Source organism: Oncorhynchus clarkii, chromosome 16 (genome assembly GCF_045791955.1).
Source record: "Oncorhynchus clarkii lewisi isolate Uvic-CL-2024 chromosome 16, UVic_Ocla_1.0, whole genome shotgun sequence".
Classification (NCBI taxonomy): Eukaryota; Metazoa; Chordata; class Actinopteri; order Salmoniformes; family Salmonidae; genus Oncorhynchus; species Oncorhynchus clarkii.
In genome coordinates, this window is record NC_092162.1 from 31,039,222 (window position 1) to 31,057,572 (window position 18,351).

Sequence of the window (18,351 nt, forward strand, 5' to 3'; positions counted from 1 at the left end):
CTAATCTATTAAATAAACACCATCACAATACATCCATTATGTATTTTAGGCACGTCTAAAAAACATCATGATATGAAGAACATTTATTTCAGAAGAACAGAATACCAGTTGGCCTACTGTATATTATCTGTGCCATGCCACAGGCTGTAGGCTTACTCATTTAGCAGACAAGATATGCTTATAAATCCTGTGCCATTATTTTATGTAATATTATTTCATAGTTTTTCCCATTATGGAGCAAGTGTGCATGCATGTGTAGTGGCTATGTTGAGCATAAAAGTGACACACTAGATTTAGAGTTATTTAGCAACTTTAGTTGTGAATGATAAACCTTAGAATGTCTTAGAAATCAAAACACATATGACTGCATGATGTACTATAGGTTGATTATTCGAGAATGTCGCAAAAAATATTGCGCTCTGTATCTTGCCTCAGGCTGCACACATGGTTCTCTCATCAAGTGATCATTCACTATACAGTGTATACAAAAGTATAGTGGATTAGGTTATTTCAGCTACACCTGTTGCTGACAGGTGTATAACATCGAGAACACAGCCATGCAATGTCCATAGACAAGCATTGGCAGTAAAATGGCCTTACTGAAGAGCTCAGTTCGTCAATATTTTTGCCCTGCGGTCAACTTTTATGTGCTGTTATTGTGAAGTGGAAACGTCTAGGAGCAACAACGGTTTAGCTGCGAAGTGGTAGGCCACACAAGCTCACAGAACGGGACCGCCGAGTGCTGAAGCGTGTAGCACACAAAAATTGTCTGTCCTAGGGTTGCAAAACCCACAACTGAGTTTCAAACTGCCTCTGGAAGTAACGTCAGCACAAGAACTGTTCGTCGGGATCTTCATGAAATGGGTTTCCATTGTCGAGCAGCCTCACACAAGCCTAAGATCACAATGCGTAATGCCAAGCATTGGCTAGAATGATGTAAAGCTCGCCACCATTGGACTCAGGAGCAGTGGAAACGCGTTCTCTGGAGTGATGAATCACACTTTACCATCTGGCAGTCCGACGGACTAATCTGGGTATGGTGGATGCCTGGGTTTGGCGGATGCCTAACGCTACCTGAATGGTCTGGGGATGTTTTTCATGGCCCCTTAGTTCCAGTTAAGGGAAATCTTAACGCTACAGCTTTGGTTTTTCCATTTGTGTTTTGAGGTTGGACTTTAGCACGTATAGCTCATTAGCACGTAGGGTGCACCGATTTGGTATCACCTCGTTAATCAGTATGTGTTACACCTGTGCTGGTTGCCATCTCGTTAGGGGCCCAGGTGCTATTTAAGAGTGGCTGGCCCAGTGCTCCTTATAGATGTGGAGGGTTAACACCTTTTAGTTGGTGCTCCCTATTTGATTTTTTAGAAAGGAAATCCTTTCTGATTTAGTTTTGCTCCACCTTTTTGGTTTGCTTCTTGTCCTTTAAGTAGGTGTGGGGTTTTCTTTTGTTTGTGGGCAAATATAGTGGGTGTCTTTTAGGTCCCAGTTGTTGCTAGTCAACTTTCAGTGAACATCCCATGAATGTTTTTCAGAACCCCAACCTGTTTTGTTTGTCAGTGACTTTTTGTTAGTTCCCCTTTTTGTTTGAGTGATACGTTTTAGTTTTCTTGCTGGGAAACGTAACAAAATGGGGGCTTGTCCCTACCATCTTGTTTCCCTTGAGTATGGTAGTCACCAACTCTGAAGCTCTGCTGTGCCCAGTGTTCAAAATACACTTTCGTGGTAGAGTTTCTGTCACTGACATCCACCTTGAGGGGTTATAATTTCTAAGATTGGTAGAATAATTTTGAAAGTTGCATGAACACACCGGCTAATAAAATAAAGCCATGGACTTGAAGTTGGAAACATTTGAGGAAAAACCTACATGGGAGATGGTAGATAAATGTACAAAGGTGAATATGCTTGTCATTGTAAAGCTATATGACTTCAAGGTGGCATCTGGCGATCAAAAAAGCAGTAATCAAAGAATTGATTGGTGCTGCTTTGGTGGAGGAGGAAATCCTTTTGGAGAGGGAGGTTGATGAAATGGGTCCTACGGGTGGTAGAGTAAATACTGTAGACGTGCAACTAAGGGAGTTGGACCTAAAGGCAAAGTTGGAGCAACAAACATTTGAGATAGAACACCAGGAAAGCGAAAGAGAACGTGAGGAGTGGTTGGATCAAAGGGAAAGATCAGTGTGCAGCCAAGCAACAAGAACGAGAACGTGCAGCCATACTAGAACAATAAAAATGTATGCATGTCATTAGATTAAAATAAATCGATCTGGAAGCACTACGAATCCAGTCATGCCATCCTGCATCCTCAACAGAGTTTTTGATCTTGGTCAAAACAGCCGACTTGTATCACCTTTTAACGAAAAGGAGGTGGGTGTATATTTTACTCTGTTTAAGCAGATTGCCACATCCCTGAAATGGCTACAAGATATTTGGTCACTGCTGACACTTCAGCAACTGATTGCAGGTACAAGGCATGGAGATGGGTTGCATGGAAGTACCTTTGTATAATGTGGAACTTCAGTCTTATGTCTGGTTCAATTGGAGTGAGGCCTAATTCTACCGGTGAAGGGGGTTTCATTCATTTTGGGAAACAATTTGGCTTGGTGGAAAGTTTAGCCAAATCCTGTGGTTTGTAAGGAACCCAGAGTAGAGGAACCTGATGGGTTATCAGAAAAGTACCCTAGAGTGTACCCAGCGTGTGCAGTTACACATGCTCTGTCTAAGAAAGTCGCAGGGCACAACTCTAGTGTTGAGAAGGATGTCAACAATCCTGATTTCGTTAAACCTCCTGAGTTGACCTCTTCTATGAAAAACCCAAAGGTGAGTGAGTTTGTAGGACCGCTGGAGGAAGAGAGGGTCACTACAGAAGCACCTGATTGCGGAACAAAGTACAGATGTTTCCCTCTCTCCTCTTTTTGCTGAGATACTTCAAGAGGAGGAGTTGGATGAAGTCCGTGTGGGTTACTTTGACAGAGATGGTGTTCTAATGAGGAAATTGCATTCTCGCGCCACTTCTGGGCAAGAAAATTGGCCCAGTATATCTAAAATTGTCATTCCAGTTACACTTCGAAAAGAGATTCGCTAACGACGGTAGTACAGCAGGCCATCTTGGGGTCAACAAAATACATGTTTTAAAATGTCAGCCAATTGATTGGTCGAAAGAACAGATTTTCGGGTCCACCAAGATTTTTTTTTAGTAAGGGACAGGCCAAAATAAATTAATCGAATATACACCATTGTAAAAAATACATTTTTCCATTATTTATTTTAGGCAGGTCTAAAGCAACATAATATGAAGAACATGTATTTCAGAAGAACCGAATACTAGTTGGCCTACTGTATGTTATCTGGCAATGCCATAGGCTGTAGGCTTGTTAATACAGCTGACAAGATATATAAGAATATATAAGAATAAGTCCTGTGCCATTATTTTATATTATATGGTTTCATAGTAAGAATAATATAATTGAACTGAGCTGAATAAAATAGAAAGTATATTTTCCCATTACAGAGCAAGAGTGCACACATATGAAGTGGCCATGTTGAGCTTTAAAGGGATCATTTGAAACAGGTCTTATACGCTAGATTTAGTTATTTGGCAACTTTAGTTGTGAATGATACAAACCTTGGAATGCCTTAAATCAAATGATAAATGGGCTGCATGATGCGACTATAGGCTATTGATGATTTGAGAAAGTCGCAAAAAAGCTTGCGCTCGGTTCCTTGCCTCGGGCTGAACACGCTATTCACTCATCTTTTCACCTATCAGACTATTCTCAATTGAATCTTGTCTTTACTAATATGTAACATTTGTTTCAATTTAGTATAGCCCATTATTAAATGGCTAGACAAAAAATACACTGCTCAAAAAAATAAAGGGAACACTTAAACAACACAATGTAACTCCAAGTCAATCACACTTCTGTGAAATCAAACTGTCCACTTAGGAAGCAACACTGATTGACAATAAATGTCACATGCTATTGTGCAAATGGAATAAACAACTGGTGGAAATTATAGGCAATTAGCAAGACCCGCAATAAAGGAGTGGTTCTGCAGGTGGTGACCACAGACCACTTCTCAGTTCCTATGCTTCCTGGCTTATGTTTTGGTCACTTTTGAATAATGGCGGTGCTTTCACTTTAGTGGTAGCATGAGACGGAGTCTACAACCCACACAAGTGGCTCAGGTAGTGCAGCTCATCCAGGATGGCACATCAATGCGAGCTGTGGCCAGAAGGTTTGCTGTGTCTGTCAGTGTAGTGTCTAGAGCATGGAGGCGCTACCAGGAGACAGGCCAGTACATCAGGAGACGTGGAGGAGGCCGTAGGAGGGCAACAACCCAGCAGTAGGACTGCTACCTCCGCCTTTGTGCAAGGAGGAGCAGGAGGAGCACTGCCAGAGCCCTGCAAAATGACCTCCAGCAGGCCACAAATGTGCATGTGTCTGCTCAAACGGTCAGAAACAGACTAGATGAGGGTGGTATGAGGGCCCGATGTCCACAGGTGGGGGTTGTGCTTACAGCCCAACACCGTGCAGGACGTTTGGCATTTGCCAGAGAACACCAAGATTGGCAAATTTGCCACTGGCGCCCTGTGCTCTTCACAGATGAAAGCAGGTTCACACTGAGCACATGTGACAGAGTCTGAAGACACCGTGGAGAACGTTCTGCTGCCTGCAACATCCTCCAGCATGACCAGTTTGGCGATGGGTCAGTAGTGGTGTGGGGTGGCATTTCTTTGGGGGGCCGCACAGCCCTCCATGTGCTCGCCAGAGGTAGCCTGACTGCCATTAGGTACCGAGATGAGATCCTCAGACCCCTTGTGAGACCATATGCTGGTGCGGTTGGCCCTGGATTCCTCCTAATGCAAGACAATGTGGCTGGAGTGTGTCAGCAGTTCCTGCAAGAGGAAGGCATTGATGCTATGGACTGGCCCGCCCGTTCCCCAGACCTGAATCCAATTGAGCACATCTGGGACATCATGTCTCGCTCCATCCACCAACGCCACATTGCACCACAGACTGTCCAGGAGTTGGCGGATGCTTAGTCCAGGTCTGGGAGGAGATCCCTCAGGAGACCATCCGCCACCTCATCAGGAGCATGCCCAGGCGTTGTAGGGAGGTCATACAGGCACGTGTAGGCCACACACACTACTGAGCCTCATTTTGACTTGTTTTAAGGACATTACATCAAAGTTGGATCAGCCTGTAGTGTGGTTTTCCACTTTAAATTTGAGTGTGACTCCAAATCCAGACCTCCATGGGTTGATACATTTGATTTCCATTGATCATTTTTGTGTGATTTTGTTGTCAGCACATTCAACTATGTAAAGAAAAAAAGTATTTAATAAGAATATTTCATACATTCAGATCTAGGATGTGTTATTTTAGTGTTCCCTTAATTTTTTTGAGCAGTGTACATCATACTGTATATACAGTGCCTTGCGAAAGTATTCGGCCCCCTTGAACTTTGCGACCTTTTGCCACATTTCAGGCTTCAAACATAAAGATATAAAACTGTATTTTTTTGTGAAGAATCAACAACAAGTGGGACACAATCATGAAGTGGAACGACATTTATTGGATATTTCAAACTTTTTTAACAAATCAAAAACTGAAAAATTGGGCGTGCAAAATTATTCAGCCCCCTTAAGTTAATACTTTGTAGCGCCACCTTTTGCTGCGATTACAGCTGTAAGTCGCTTGGGGTATGTCTCTATCAGTTTTGCACATCGAGAGACTGAATTTTTTTCCCATTCCTCCTTGCAAAACAGCTCGAGCTCAGTGAGGTTGGATGGAGAGCATTTGTGAACAGCAGTTTTCAGTTCTTTCCACAGATTCTCGATTGGATTCAGGTCTGGACTTTGACTTGGCCATTCTAACACCTGGATATGTTTATTTTTGAACCATTCCATTGTAGATTTTGCTTTATGTTTTGGATCATTGTCTTGTTGGAAGACAAATCTCCGTCCCAGTCTCAGGTCTTTTGCAGACTCCATCAGGTTTTCTTCCAGAATGGTCCTGTATTTGGCTCCATCCATCTTCCCATCAATTTTAACCATCTTCCCTGTCCCTGCTGAAGAAAAGCAGGCCCAAACCATGATGCTGCCACCACCATGTTTGACAGTGGGGATGATGTGTTCAGGGTGATGAGCTGTGTTGCTTTTACGCCAAACATAACGTTTTGCATTGTTGCCAAAAAGTTCAATTTTGGTTTCATCTGACCAGAGCACCTTCTTCCACATGTTTGGTGTGTCTCCCAGGTGGCTTGTGGCAAACTTTAAACGACACTTTTTATGGATATCTTTAAGAAATGGCTTTCTTCTTGCCACTCTTCCATAAAGGCTAGATTTGTGCAATATACAACTGATTGTTGTCCTATGGACAGAGTCTCCCACCTCAGCTGTAGATCTCTGCAGTTCATCCAGAGTGATCATGGGCCTCTTGGCTGCATCTCTGATCAGTCTTCTCCTTGTATGAACTGAAAGTTTAGAGGGACGGCCAGGTCTTGGTAGATTTGCAGTGGTCTGATACTCCTTCCATTTCAATATTATCGCTTGCACAGGGCTCCTTGGGATGTTTAAAGCTTGGGAAATCCTTTTGTATCCAAATCCGGCTTTAAACTTCTTCACAACAGTATCTCGGACCTGCCTGGTGTGTTCCTTGTTCTTCATGATGCTCTCTGCGCTTTTAACGGACCTCTGAGACTATCACAGTGCATTTGCATTTATACGGAGACTTGATTACACACAGGTGGATTGTATTTATCATCATTAGTCATTTAGGTCAACATTTGATCATTCAGAGATCCTCACTGAACTTCTGGAGAGAGTTTGCTGCACTGAAAGTAAAGGGGCTGAATAATTTTGCACGCCCAATTTTTCAGTTTTTGATTTGTTAAAAAAGTTTGAAATATCCAATAAATGTCGTTCCACTTCATGATTGTGTCCCACTTGTTGTTGATTCTTCACAAAAAAATACAGTTTTATATCTCTATGTTTGAAGCCTGAAATGTGGCAAAAGGTCGCAAAGTTCAAGGGGGGCGAATACTTTCGCAATGCACTGTATGTCCTGGAATAATCTAATAAAAGGTTATTGGTCAAATACACATTTAGCAGATGCTATTGCAGGTGTAGCTAAATGCTTGTGTTCCTAGCTCCAACAGTGCAGTAATATCTAACAATCAAGGCAGCCGCCTAATTTGGGGCAGCATTTTAACAATTGGCTACTACACTGCCGACGGCAGCCACCAGCTCATAGTGTTGCTGCAGTTCCCGCCCCCTCCCCATTTTCGCTTCTCCCAAAGTTCACTCCTACTATCCTCCGTAGGTGTGTGTGTGTGTGTGTGTGTGTGTGTGTGTGTGTGTGTGTGTGTGTGTTTATATAGGATTATCCAATTGTTAAACCTTAATAAAATGAACCTGCATGATTGTTGTTTTTTTATGTTTGTGTGTGACGAAGATGATTAGTCATTAAGGCAGTAGCTTAACCTAGCCTGTTAATGTTAGCTAGCTACTAACTTACTAGTGGATATAATTGTAGCTATCAGTAAGCGAATATAAAAAAAACAGGAAAGAAATTTGCTGCTGAAATGTATCAGCGTGCAGCAATGTCCATCAGCCGGTGTGGAGAATGACAAGCCTCCGAGGACAGGCCATTACTTCGCCGAGAACAACGAGCCACCGTTCGCTGATTCTAGCAGCGAAGAGGGCACAACAGAGGAGTCAGAGCCATGCACTTCCACCGATGATGACACCTCTATGACTGGAAAAGAACCGTTGGTTGCACCAGGCCATGCTTTCCACCTGGCCACCCCTACCCTGGTCAACAGCCCTGCACCCCCCACAGCAACTTGCCCAAGCCTCCCCATTTCTCCTTCACCCAAATCCAGATAGCTGATGTTCTGAAAGAGCTGCAAAATCTGGACCCCTACAAATCAGCAGGGCTAGACAATCTGGAACCTGTCTTTCTAAAATGAATGGCAAAAATCACTGAAGCTAGAGACCCATATCTCCCTCACTTTTAAGCATCAGCTGTCAGAGCAGCTCACAGATCACTGCACCTGTACATAGCCCATCTGTAAATAGCCCATCCATCTACCTCATCCCCATTCTGTTATTTATTTTTTTGCTCCTTTGCACCCCACAGTATCTCTACTTGCACATTCATCTTCTGCACATCTCTCACTTCAGTGTTTAATTGCTAAATTGTAATTATTTCACCACTATGGCCTATTTATTGCCTTACTTCCCTCATTTGTACACACTGTATAATACTTTTTTCTCTATTGTGCTATTGACTATGTTATTCAATTCTCGGGCCGACTCTTTTCTCTGTATACATCAATGATGTCACTCTTGCTGCTGGTGATTCTCTGATCCACCTCTACGCAGACGACACCATTCGGTATTCTTCTGGCCCTTCTTTGGACACTGTGTTAACTAACCTCCAGACGAGCTTCAATGCCATACAACTCTCCTTCCATATCCTTCAACTGCTCTTAAATGCAAGTAAAACTAAATGCATGCTCTTCAACCGATCACTGCCTGCACCTGCCCGCCCGTCCAGCATCACTAATGTTGTTGTTTGTCTCGCACTGCTTTTCTTTTGTCTTGGCCAGGTCACAGTTGTAAATGAGAACTTGTTCTCAACTGGCCGACCTGGTGAATTAAATCAAATAAATCAAAATAAAAGATCCTGGTGAGTGGCCAAAATATATGAATGGTTCTTTACGGGATATGTTAGTGCAGGCGAGGCCACATCACCATAAGGAGGGGAATGTCCAAAGAGATGAGGGGCAACAAAAGTTTTCGGTGGCCCACTACAATAGAAGGATGGCGATCGGGGAGATACTTTCTTCAAAAGAGTGCAAATCTGTGCTGGTAAGGGATGGAACCAGGGACTGGAAGAAACTGTGCCACCTCAGCTCGCATGAGAAGTCGCATGACCACCTAGATAGTTTCCAGAGGTCGAATGAGCTGGAGATCAGGCTGGTCTCCAAGCAAACTATCGACGCACAAGCCCAACGGGCTATTGACGGAGAGACTACACTGGCAGCAGGTGCTGCAGAGGCTCATAGCCCTGATACGTGTAATGGCCACCCAGAACATTGCGTTACGTGGGACCACCGACAGGCTGAACGAGCCAAATAATGGGAACTTTCTGAAGTTTGTGGAAATGCTGGGTATCTTTGACGTAATCATGAAGGAGTACTCAATTATGAGAGATTATTCAATTATCTATCACTTTTTGTGTTTTTTTAGATTTGAATAGACCACATCCTAATCTCTCTCTCACTCTCTTTCTCTCCCCTCTATCTCGCTCTGTCTCTCAGATTATTTGATTTTTGGACCATGGACAGCTATCGAGAGAACATCGCTGCACCACAGAAGAGGAAAGTATCCACTTTAGGCGGAGACAAAATAAATAAATTCTGAAACTGATATTGGACAATCAAATTCGATATGTAAATAAACGAAATTCGTTAAGGCTGGGTAATTGACATAAAGAACTGCAGCAACACTATGAGCTGGTGGCTGGGGTGCCGTCGGCAGTGTAGTAGCCAATTGTCAAAATGCTGCCCCAAATTAGGCGGCTGCCTAATGGGAGGGCCGGCCTTGATTGTTAGATACTACTGCACTGTTGGAGCTAGGAACATATAAATATTAGGATGAGCAATGTCGGAGTGGCATTGACTTGAAAACAGTATGTAAACATGATTAAAGTGACTCGTCTTCCATTATTAGTGACCAGTGATTCCATGTCTATGTACATAGGGCAGCAGATTCTAAGTTGCAGGGTTGAGTAACCGTGTGGTAGCCGGCTAGTGATGGCTATTTAGAAGCTGTTTTTCAGACTCTTGGTCACAGCTTTGATGCACCTGTACTGACCTGGATGATAGCGGGGTGAACAGGCCGGGTGGTTGATGATCTTTTAGTTCTTCCTGTGACATCGGGTGCTGTAGGTGTCTTGGAGGGCTGGCAGTGTGCCCCCAGTGATGAGTTGGGCAGACGGCACCACCCTCTGGAGAGCCCTGCGGTTTCGGGTGGTGCAGTTTCCGTATCAGGCGGTGATACAACCACTGATTATAATTATTTTTGTTATTATTTGACCCTGCTGGTCATCTATGAACGTTCGAACATCTTGGTCATGTACTGTTATCATCTCAACCCGGCGCAGCCAGAAGAGGACTGGCAACCCCACAGAGCCTGCTTCCTCTTTAGGTTTCTTCCTAGGTTCCTGACTTTCTAGGAGTTTTCCGAGCCACGGTGCTTCTACATCTGCATTGCTTGCTGTTCGGGGTTTTAGGCTGGGACATCGGATGATGTAAAAAGGGCTTTAGAAATACATTTGATTGATTGATCTAGCTGAGCAAACCATGGCAAAGTTTAATTGCAATCATAAACCCAGATTTCAGTCTGTAGCCTATGCCTATTGAAATTACAAGTCAATCTCGCAAATGGGCCATATATAACGGTTTGTAGCCTTAAACATCTGGCACATAATAACGCCACAATTGCCAGATAATGGCCTAACATTAGTTTTTTGCTCAGAGATTGGGATCCTCTGTCCAACTTTCATCCCTAAAACTCTCACTTTGGATTGATCTATAGTTATGCACATATGCGAAATATATTTATTTACAATTATAACTGTGTTGGAGCCCTGAATGCTGATTGGCTGAAAGCCAAAATCATTTTACTGTTCTAATTATGTTCATAAGCAGTTTATAACGGCAATAAGGCATCACAGGGGTTTGTGGTATATGGGCAATATACCACGGCTAACGGTTGTATCCAGGCATTCTTACAACATATTCAAATTCCTTTATTATGGCACGTCATAGCTCGCAATAATTATTATTTTGATGAAAACCAAATGTATTTTCTAAAGTTGTTACAAGTTATGCCAATATTATGCTAATATGAATTAATATTAATATGAATCGGCTGGATAGCGTTCTGGACAAAGGCTGTATTGGATAAATGTGGCAACTCCTAAATTTGGGCTAGTTTTCAGGCCTTTTGGGCAGGTTTTGAGTGGTCAATGGGCTAGACATTTTTGCAAGACATGGCAACACTGTGGATAGGCTACTTTGGTAATTTTGCTACGTGACATGTGATCTTCCCCCCAAACTCTGTATGCCATGGGCTCTCCAACCCTGTTCCCGCAGCTACCCAGTGCTTAATCTGGGAAACCAAATGAAATCTGTCCAGGAACATCGATAGTGACATGTTTTCACAACTACACATATTTCATTAAACTGTTGACATTCACCCTCACCGAAAAAGCGTGTGCGAGCTAGGAGGCCTACAAACCTGACTCAGTAACACCATTTCTGTCAGAAGGAATGTGCCAAAATTCACCCAACTTATTGTGGGAAGCTACCCGAAACGTTTGACCCAAGTACTAAATACTAATGTGTATGTAAACTTCTGACCCACTGGGAATGTGATGAAATAAATTAAATCTGAAATAAATCCTTCTCTCTACTATTATTCTGACATTTCACATTCTTAGAATAAAGAGGTGTTCCTAACTGACCTAAAACAGGGAATTTTTACTAGGATTAAATGTCAGGAATTGTGAAAAACTGAGTTTAAATGTATTTTGCTAATGTGTATGTAAACTTCCGACTTCAACTGTACATGTGGACGAGCGATGTGGAAGATATAATTGAATAGTATAGAATACAGTATACATATGAGATGATTAATGCAAGATATGTAAACATCAAGTGAATGAGATACCATAGAAAACAGTATATACAGTACATGTGAGATGAGTAATGCAAGATATGTAAACATTATTAAGTGACTAAGATACCGTAGAATATTTTACAATACAGTATATACATAATGCCAGATTTTGTAAACATTATTAATGTGACTAGTGTTCCATCCCTTAAAGTGGCCAGTGATTTCTCGTACATGCCTATAGGCAGCAGCCTATAATGTGCTATAGTGATGGCTGTTTAGCAGTCTGATGGCCTTGAGATAGAAGCTGTTTTTCAGTCTCTTGGTCCCAGCTTTGATGCACCTGTACTGACCTCGCCTTCTGGATGATAGCGGGGTGAACAAGCAGTGGCTCGGGTGGTTGATGTCCTTGATGATCTTTTTTGCCTTCCTGTGACATCGGGTGCTGTAGGTGTCCTGGAAGGCGGTTAGTTTGCGCCCAGTAATGCAGACCGCACCACCCTCTGGAGAGCCTGCGGTTCTGGGCGGTGAAGTTGCCGTACCAGGAGGAGATACAGCCCGACAGGATGCTTTCAATTGTGTATCTGTAAAAGTTTGTGAGGGATTTAGGTGACAAGCCAAATTTCTTTAGCCTACTGAGGTTGAAGAGGCTCTGTTGCACCTTCTTCACCACACTGTCTGTGTGGGTGGTCCATTTCAGTTTGTCAGTGATGTGAACGCCAAGAAACTTTCCACCGTCTCCACTGCGGTCCCATCGGTGTAGATATGGGGTGCACCCTCTGCTGTTTCTTGAAGTCCACGATCATCTCCTTTGTTTTATTGACGTTGAGTGTGAGGTTGTTTTCCAGGCAGCACACTCCCAGAGCCCTCACCTCCCTGTAGGCTGTCTTGTTATCGTTGTTAATCAAGCCTACTACTGTTGTGTCATCTGCAAACTTTATGATTGATTTGGATGCGTGCTTGGCCATGCAGTCATGGGTGAACAGGGAGTACAGAAGGGGACTGAGCCCACACCATTGTGGGGCCCTAGTATTGAGGATCAACGGAGTGGAGGTGATGTTTCCTACCTTCATCACCTGAGGGCGGCCCGTCAGGAATTCCAGGACCCAGTTGCACAGGGCGGGATTCAGACCTAGGGCCTCAAGCTTAATGATGAGCTTGGAGGGTACTATGGTGTTGAATGCTGAGGTATAGTTAATAAACAACATTCTTAAATAGGTATTCCTCTTGTCCAGATGGGATAGGGCAGTGTGCAGGCGATAAGCAAATTGGGGGCGGTAAGCAAATTGAAGTGGGTGGCAGGTAAGGTAGAGGTGATATGATCCTTGACTAGTCTCTCAAAGCACTTCACGATGACAGAGGTGAGTGCTACAGGGCGATAGTCATTAAGTTCAGTTACCTTTGCCTTCTTGGGTACAGGAACAATGGTGGCCATCTTGAAGCTTGTGGGAACAGCAGACTGTGATAGGGAGAGATTGAATATGTCCGTAAACAGACCAGTCAGCTGGTCTGCGCATGCTCTGAGGACGCGGCTAGGGATGCCGTCTGGGCCGGCTGCCTTGGGAGGGTTAACACGTTTTTAAATGTTTTACTCACATTAGCCACGGAGAAGGAGAGCCCACAGTCCTTTGTAGCGGGCCGCGTCGGTGGCACTGTGTTATCCTCAAAGCGTGCAAAGAATGTGTTTAGCCTGTCCAGAAGCAAGACGTCGGTCTCGGCGACATGGCTGGTTGTCGTTTTTCAGTCTGTGATTGTCTGTAGTCCCAGCCACATACAGTGGGGCAAACAAGTATTTAGTCAGCCACCAATTGTGCAAGTTCTCCCACTTAAAAAGATGAGAGAGGCCTGTAATTTTCATCATAGGTACACTTCAACTATGACAGACAAAATGAAAAGAAAAAAAATCCAGAAAAATCACATTGTAGGATTTTTTATGAATTTATTTGCAAATTATGGTGGAAAATAAGTATTTAGTCAATAACAGAAGTTTATCTCAATACTTTGTCATTGCCAACAAAGGGTATATAACAGAGGTCAAACGTTTTCTGTAAGGCTTCACAAGGTTTTCACACACTGTTGCTGGTATTTTGGCCCATTCCTCCATGCAGATCTCCTCTAGAGCAGTAATGTTTTGGGGCTGTTGCTGGGCAACCCGGACTTTCAACTCCCTCCAAAGATTTTCTATGGGGTTGAGATCTGGAGACTGGCTAGGCCACTCCAGGACCTTGAAATGCTTCTTACGAAGCCACTCCTTCATTGCCCAGGGCGGTGTGTTTGGGATCATTGTCATGCTGAAAGACCCAGCCACGTTTCATCTTCAATGCCCTTGCTGATGGAAGGAGGTTTTCACTCAAAATCTCACGATACATGGCCCCATTCATTCTTTCCTTTACACGGATCAGTCGTCCTGGTCCCTTTGCAGAAAAACAGCCACGAAGCATGATGTTTCCACTCCCATGCTTCACAGTAGGTATGGTGTTCTTTGGATGCAACTCAGCATTCTTTGTCCTCCAAACACGACAAGTTGAGTTTTTACCAAAAAGTTATATTTTGGTTTCATCTGATCATTCTCCCAATCTTCTTCTGGATCATCCAAATGCTCTCTAGCAAACTTCAGACGGGCCTGGACATGTACTGGCTTAAGCAGGGGGACACGTCTGGCACTGCAGGATTTGAGACCCTGGCGGTGTAGTGTGTTACTGATGGTAGGCTTTGTTACTTTGGTCCCAGCTCTCTGCAGGTCATTCACTAGGTCCCACCGTGTGGTTTTGGGATTTTTGCTCACCGTTCTTGTGATCATTTTGACCTCACAGGGTGAGGAGCCCCACACCCTCGTTCTGGGAGATTATCAGTGGTCTTGTATGTCTTCCATTTCCTAATAATTGCTCCCACAGTTGATTTCTTCAAACCAAGCTGCTTACCTATTGCAGATTCAGTCTTCTCAGCCTGGTGCAGGTCTTACAATTTTGTTTCTGGTGTCCTTTGACAGTTCTTTGGTCTTGGCCTTAGTGGAGTTTGGAGTGTGACTGTTTGAGGTTGTGGACAGGTGTCTTTTATACTGATAACAAGTTCAAACAGATGCCATTAATACAGGTAACGAGTGGAGGATAGAGGAGCCTCTTAAAGAATAAGTTACAGGTCTGTGAGAGCCAGAAATCTTGCTTGTTTGTAGGTGACCAAGTACTTATTTTCCACCATATTTTGCAAATAAATTCATTAAAAATCCTACAATGTGATTTTCTGGATTTTTTTTCTCATTTGGTCTGTCATAGTTGAAGTGTACCTATGATGAAAATTACAGGCCTCTCATTTTTTTAAGTGGGAGAACTTGCACAATTGGTGGCTGACTAAATACTTTTTTGCCCCACTGTATATCTCGTGTCTAAGCCGTTGAATTGCGACTCCACTTTCTCTATACTCACAATCAGATAGTTTGATTGCCTTACGGACTGAATAACTACACTGTTTATATTCTGCCACATTACCAGTTACCTGGTTCGTGCTTTCACTTTTGTGCGAATGCTACCATTTATCCACAGTTTCTGGTCAAGGTAGATTTTAATAGTCACAGTGAGTGCTACATCTCCTATACACCGTATCCGGTGTAACTCGGTAACTCAGTCACCGTATCCGTGTATGCGTCTAGATTATTTTTGCAAGCTACCCGGAACATATCCCAGTCCACGTGATCAAATCAATCCTGAAGTGTGGATTCCGATTGGTCAGACCAGCGTTGAATAGTACGAAGCACGGGCACTTCCTGTTTGAGTTTCTGCCTATAGGACAGGAGGAGCAAGATGGAGTCGTGGTCAGATTAACCGAAAGGAGGGCGGGGGAGGGCCTTGTAAGAATTCCGGAAGTTTGAACAGCAATGGTCAAGAGTCTTAGCAGAATGAGTTGTACAGTCCATATGTTAATATAACTTTGTCAGCCTAGTCCTCAGCTTTTCTTTGTTAAAATCCCCAGCTACAAGAAAGGCAGCCTCGAGATATGTGGTTTCCAGTTTGCATAAAGTCCAGTGAAGTTCTTTGAAGGCCGTCGAGGTTTCGGCTAGAGGTGGTATGTAAATGGCCATGGCGATGACTGAGGAGAATTATTTTTGGTGATAATGTGGTCGGCATTTAATTGAGAGGTATTCTATGTCAGGTGAACAGAAGGACTTGAGTTCCTGAATGTTCCTAGAATTACACCATGAGTCGTTAATCATGAAACACACCCCTCCACCCTTCTGCTTCCCGGAGATATATTTATTAATGTCTGCGGGATGTACTGAGAAGGGCTTTCCATTTCGTTGTGTTAGGCTTTGAAACAACATCCACAACAACCATGTTTTCCACTCAGTTTCACCTTGTGGTTGAACTTTCTTCAAATTGATCGCAGTGTGGTGAATTTTAGAAGAACATACTGTTTTGATAAGTGTTTGTAATTTTTCGATTACATTTTCATTGATGCCAGTGGTTAGAGGGACAATAGAGCCCTGAGTAACATGCAGCCTAATTAAGGAATAAGGCACGTGGGGGTGTGATATATGGCCAATATACCACAGCTAAGGACTGTTCTCACACGGAACTCAAACCGGCTGCACGCATGTTTTCTTTCCTATGTGTTTGGCCTAGTATGGTTCCCAATCAGAGGAAGCTGTCTATTGTTGTCTCTGATTGAGAACCATACTTAGGTAGCCTTTTCCCACCTGGTGTTTGTGGGTAGTTGTTTCCTGTTTTGTGTTTTCACCTTTCAGGACTATTTCGATTTTAATTTCTTACGTTCACAATGTTATTTTGTATTTTCGTGTTCTGTTATAATAAATAATCATGGACACTTACCACGCTGCGTTTTGGTCCGATCCTTCCTACTCCTCATCCGATGAAGACGAAGATCGTTACAGTATCGGTCCAAAATGTTAATCATTCTGATCAAAAAAGACAAAATAAAAATTGTTATTTATAGCATTGTTTTTTTCTAATTCAAGCATTTGTATCCTTATATTTTAGAATTATAATTGGTTTGGCATGTATTCATTTTCGTGAAGGCTGCGGGGTGTTTACCAGGTTAATTTGCCATTTAAATAGTATGCTTTATTTGAGTTTAACACTTAGTTGATTACTCTCTTCAAAAGTAAAAGATCCTATTCTTGCTTAAGTTCAGATTTTTTTTTTTCTAAGATAGTGATTTATTTTTCTTTCATTTGAATTTCTAACTCCGATGTAACTTTCCAGTTTGTATGAGATTATCATTCCACTAATGTTTGCCTTAAAAGCATCTCAAATTATGTTAAGGGTCGGTTTCTCTCTGTCCTCTATGTCTACATTTTAAATGGTAAATGTCTTTTTTTGTTTGTTTACATATTTATTCTTAAATATGCACTACTGAAGATTCATTCTCCATATTCAGTTGCTAAGTGTATTTTCTGTTGGTGTAGTTGTTACACATCATCTGCCACTGTGAGGACGATCAGCTGTCAGTCCTGTCTCCCTTTAGCGCTGTGTCATGACGTTGGCCTGGGGGTAGGTTTATGACAGTCATAAATACCTCTTCCCCCCTTTTTCCTCTCTCTACCCTACTGATGTTACATTTGCAAACCCTTTGGTTAACATAGAGATTCTGGGAACATCAGAAGGTGGGGGGAAATGAACTATATTCTGGTAATCCGACCAATTGAACATATGCGGTGGTACTTAATGAATATGATGTCAGTTCGGTTGTCATCTGAGACATTCTCATCAATGATAAGATGACATAAACTCTACAGTGGACAGTTTACACATCAGAGTTATCGGATTCACATGGAATTGTTGTTCAAATAAAATGTTTGAATATGAAATTATTCGTGATGGGATGAAATGTGATTTTAGCTTCTAAAATGTGAGATTTGGGTTTTCATAAGGTAGGGCTCTGCTCAATCAGTGGCCCGCCCCTGTGAAGGGACATGGGCTATAAAACTTTTCAAACACGCCCTCCTCTCCCTTCCTATATAAAGCCTTGATGACAATGTAACCTCCTGTTCCGAGGATGTGGGGACGACGGTTCACTACAGAAGTGATACCTCCTAGCCGTTGAGTTAGCAACCGCAGCTGCAAACGCAGGTTAGGAAGGAACAGACGGAGTATCCCATCTACCGCACAACAACGTTACTACAACATATCCAATTTACCAGCAGAGACATTCTTCAAAGGACTCGGTTGGGCAACATGGCCTTCCATCTACCACCAACCCGAAGCGCAGCGCAGAGTAAATATTTATTGCATTTTCCTTTTCCAAATGGGCGGTAATTTAGAATGCATAAGATACTGTATTTTTGATAGCATAGCTTCGCCCTTTGTTCCTCAGTCTTCCCGCTCTTTCACTCAAACCCAGCCCCTTTTCTTTTGTGTAACCAGCTGTCATATCTGTTCCGCCCGCTAGGGACGTTTTCCTTTATGATGTCATTTGTAATTAAGTTATGATTTAATTATGTGTATGTGTAATTCTGTGTGATTAGTTAGGTATTTAGTAAATAAATAATTAAACCCAATTTTGTATTGCTGATTCAACTAGTGAGCCAGGGTTCGTGCAGATACCCAAGAATTTACAACTTTCAGATGAGACTGAATTAAGATGACGATTAATATTGACTGCTATTGATGTAAAATATGACTAGGTCTTTAAGAGTTTATTCG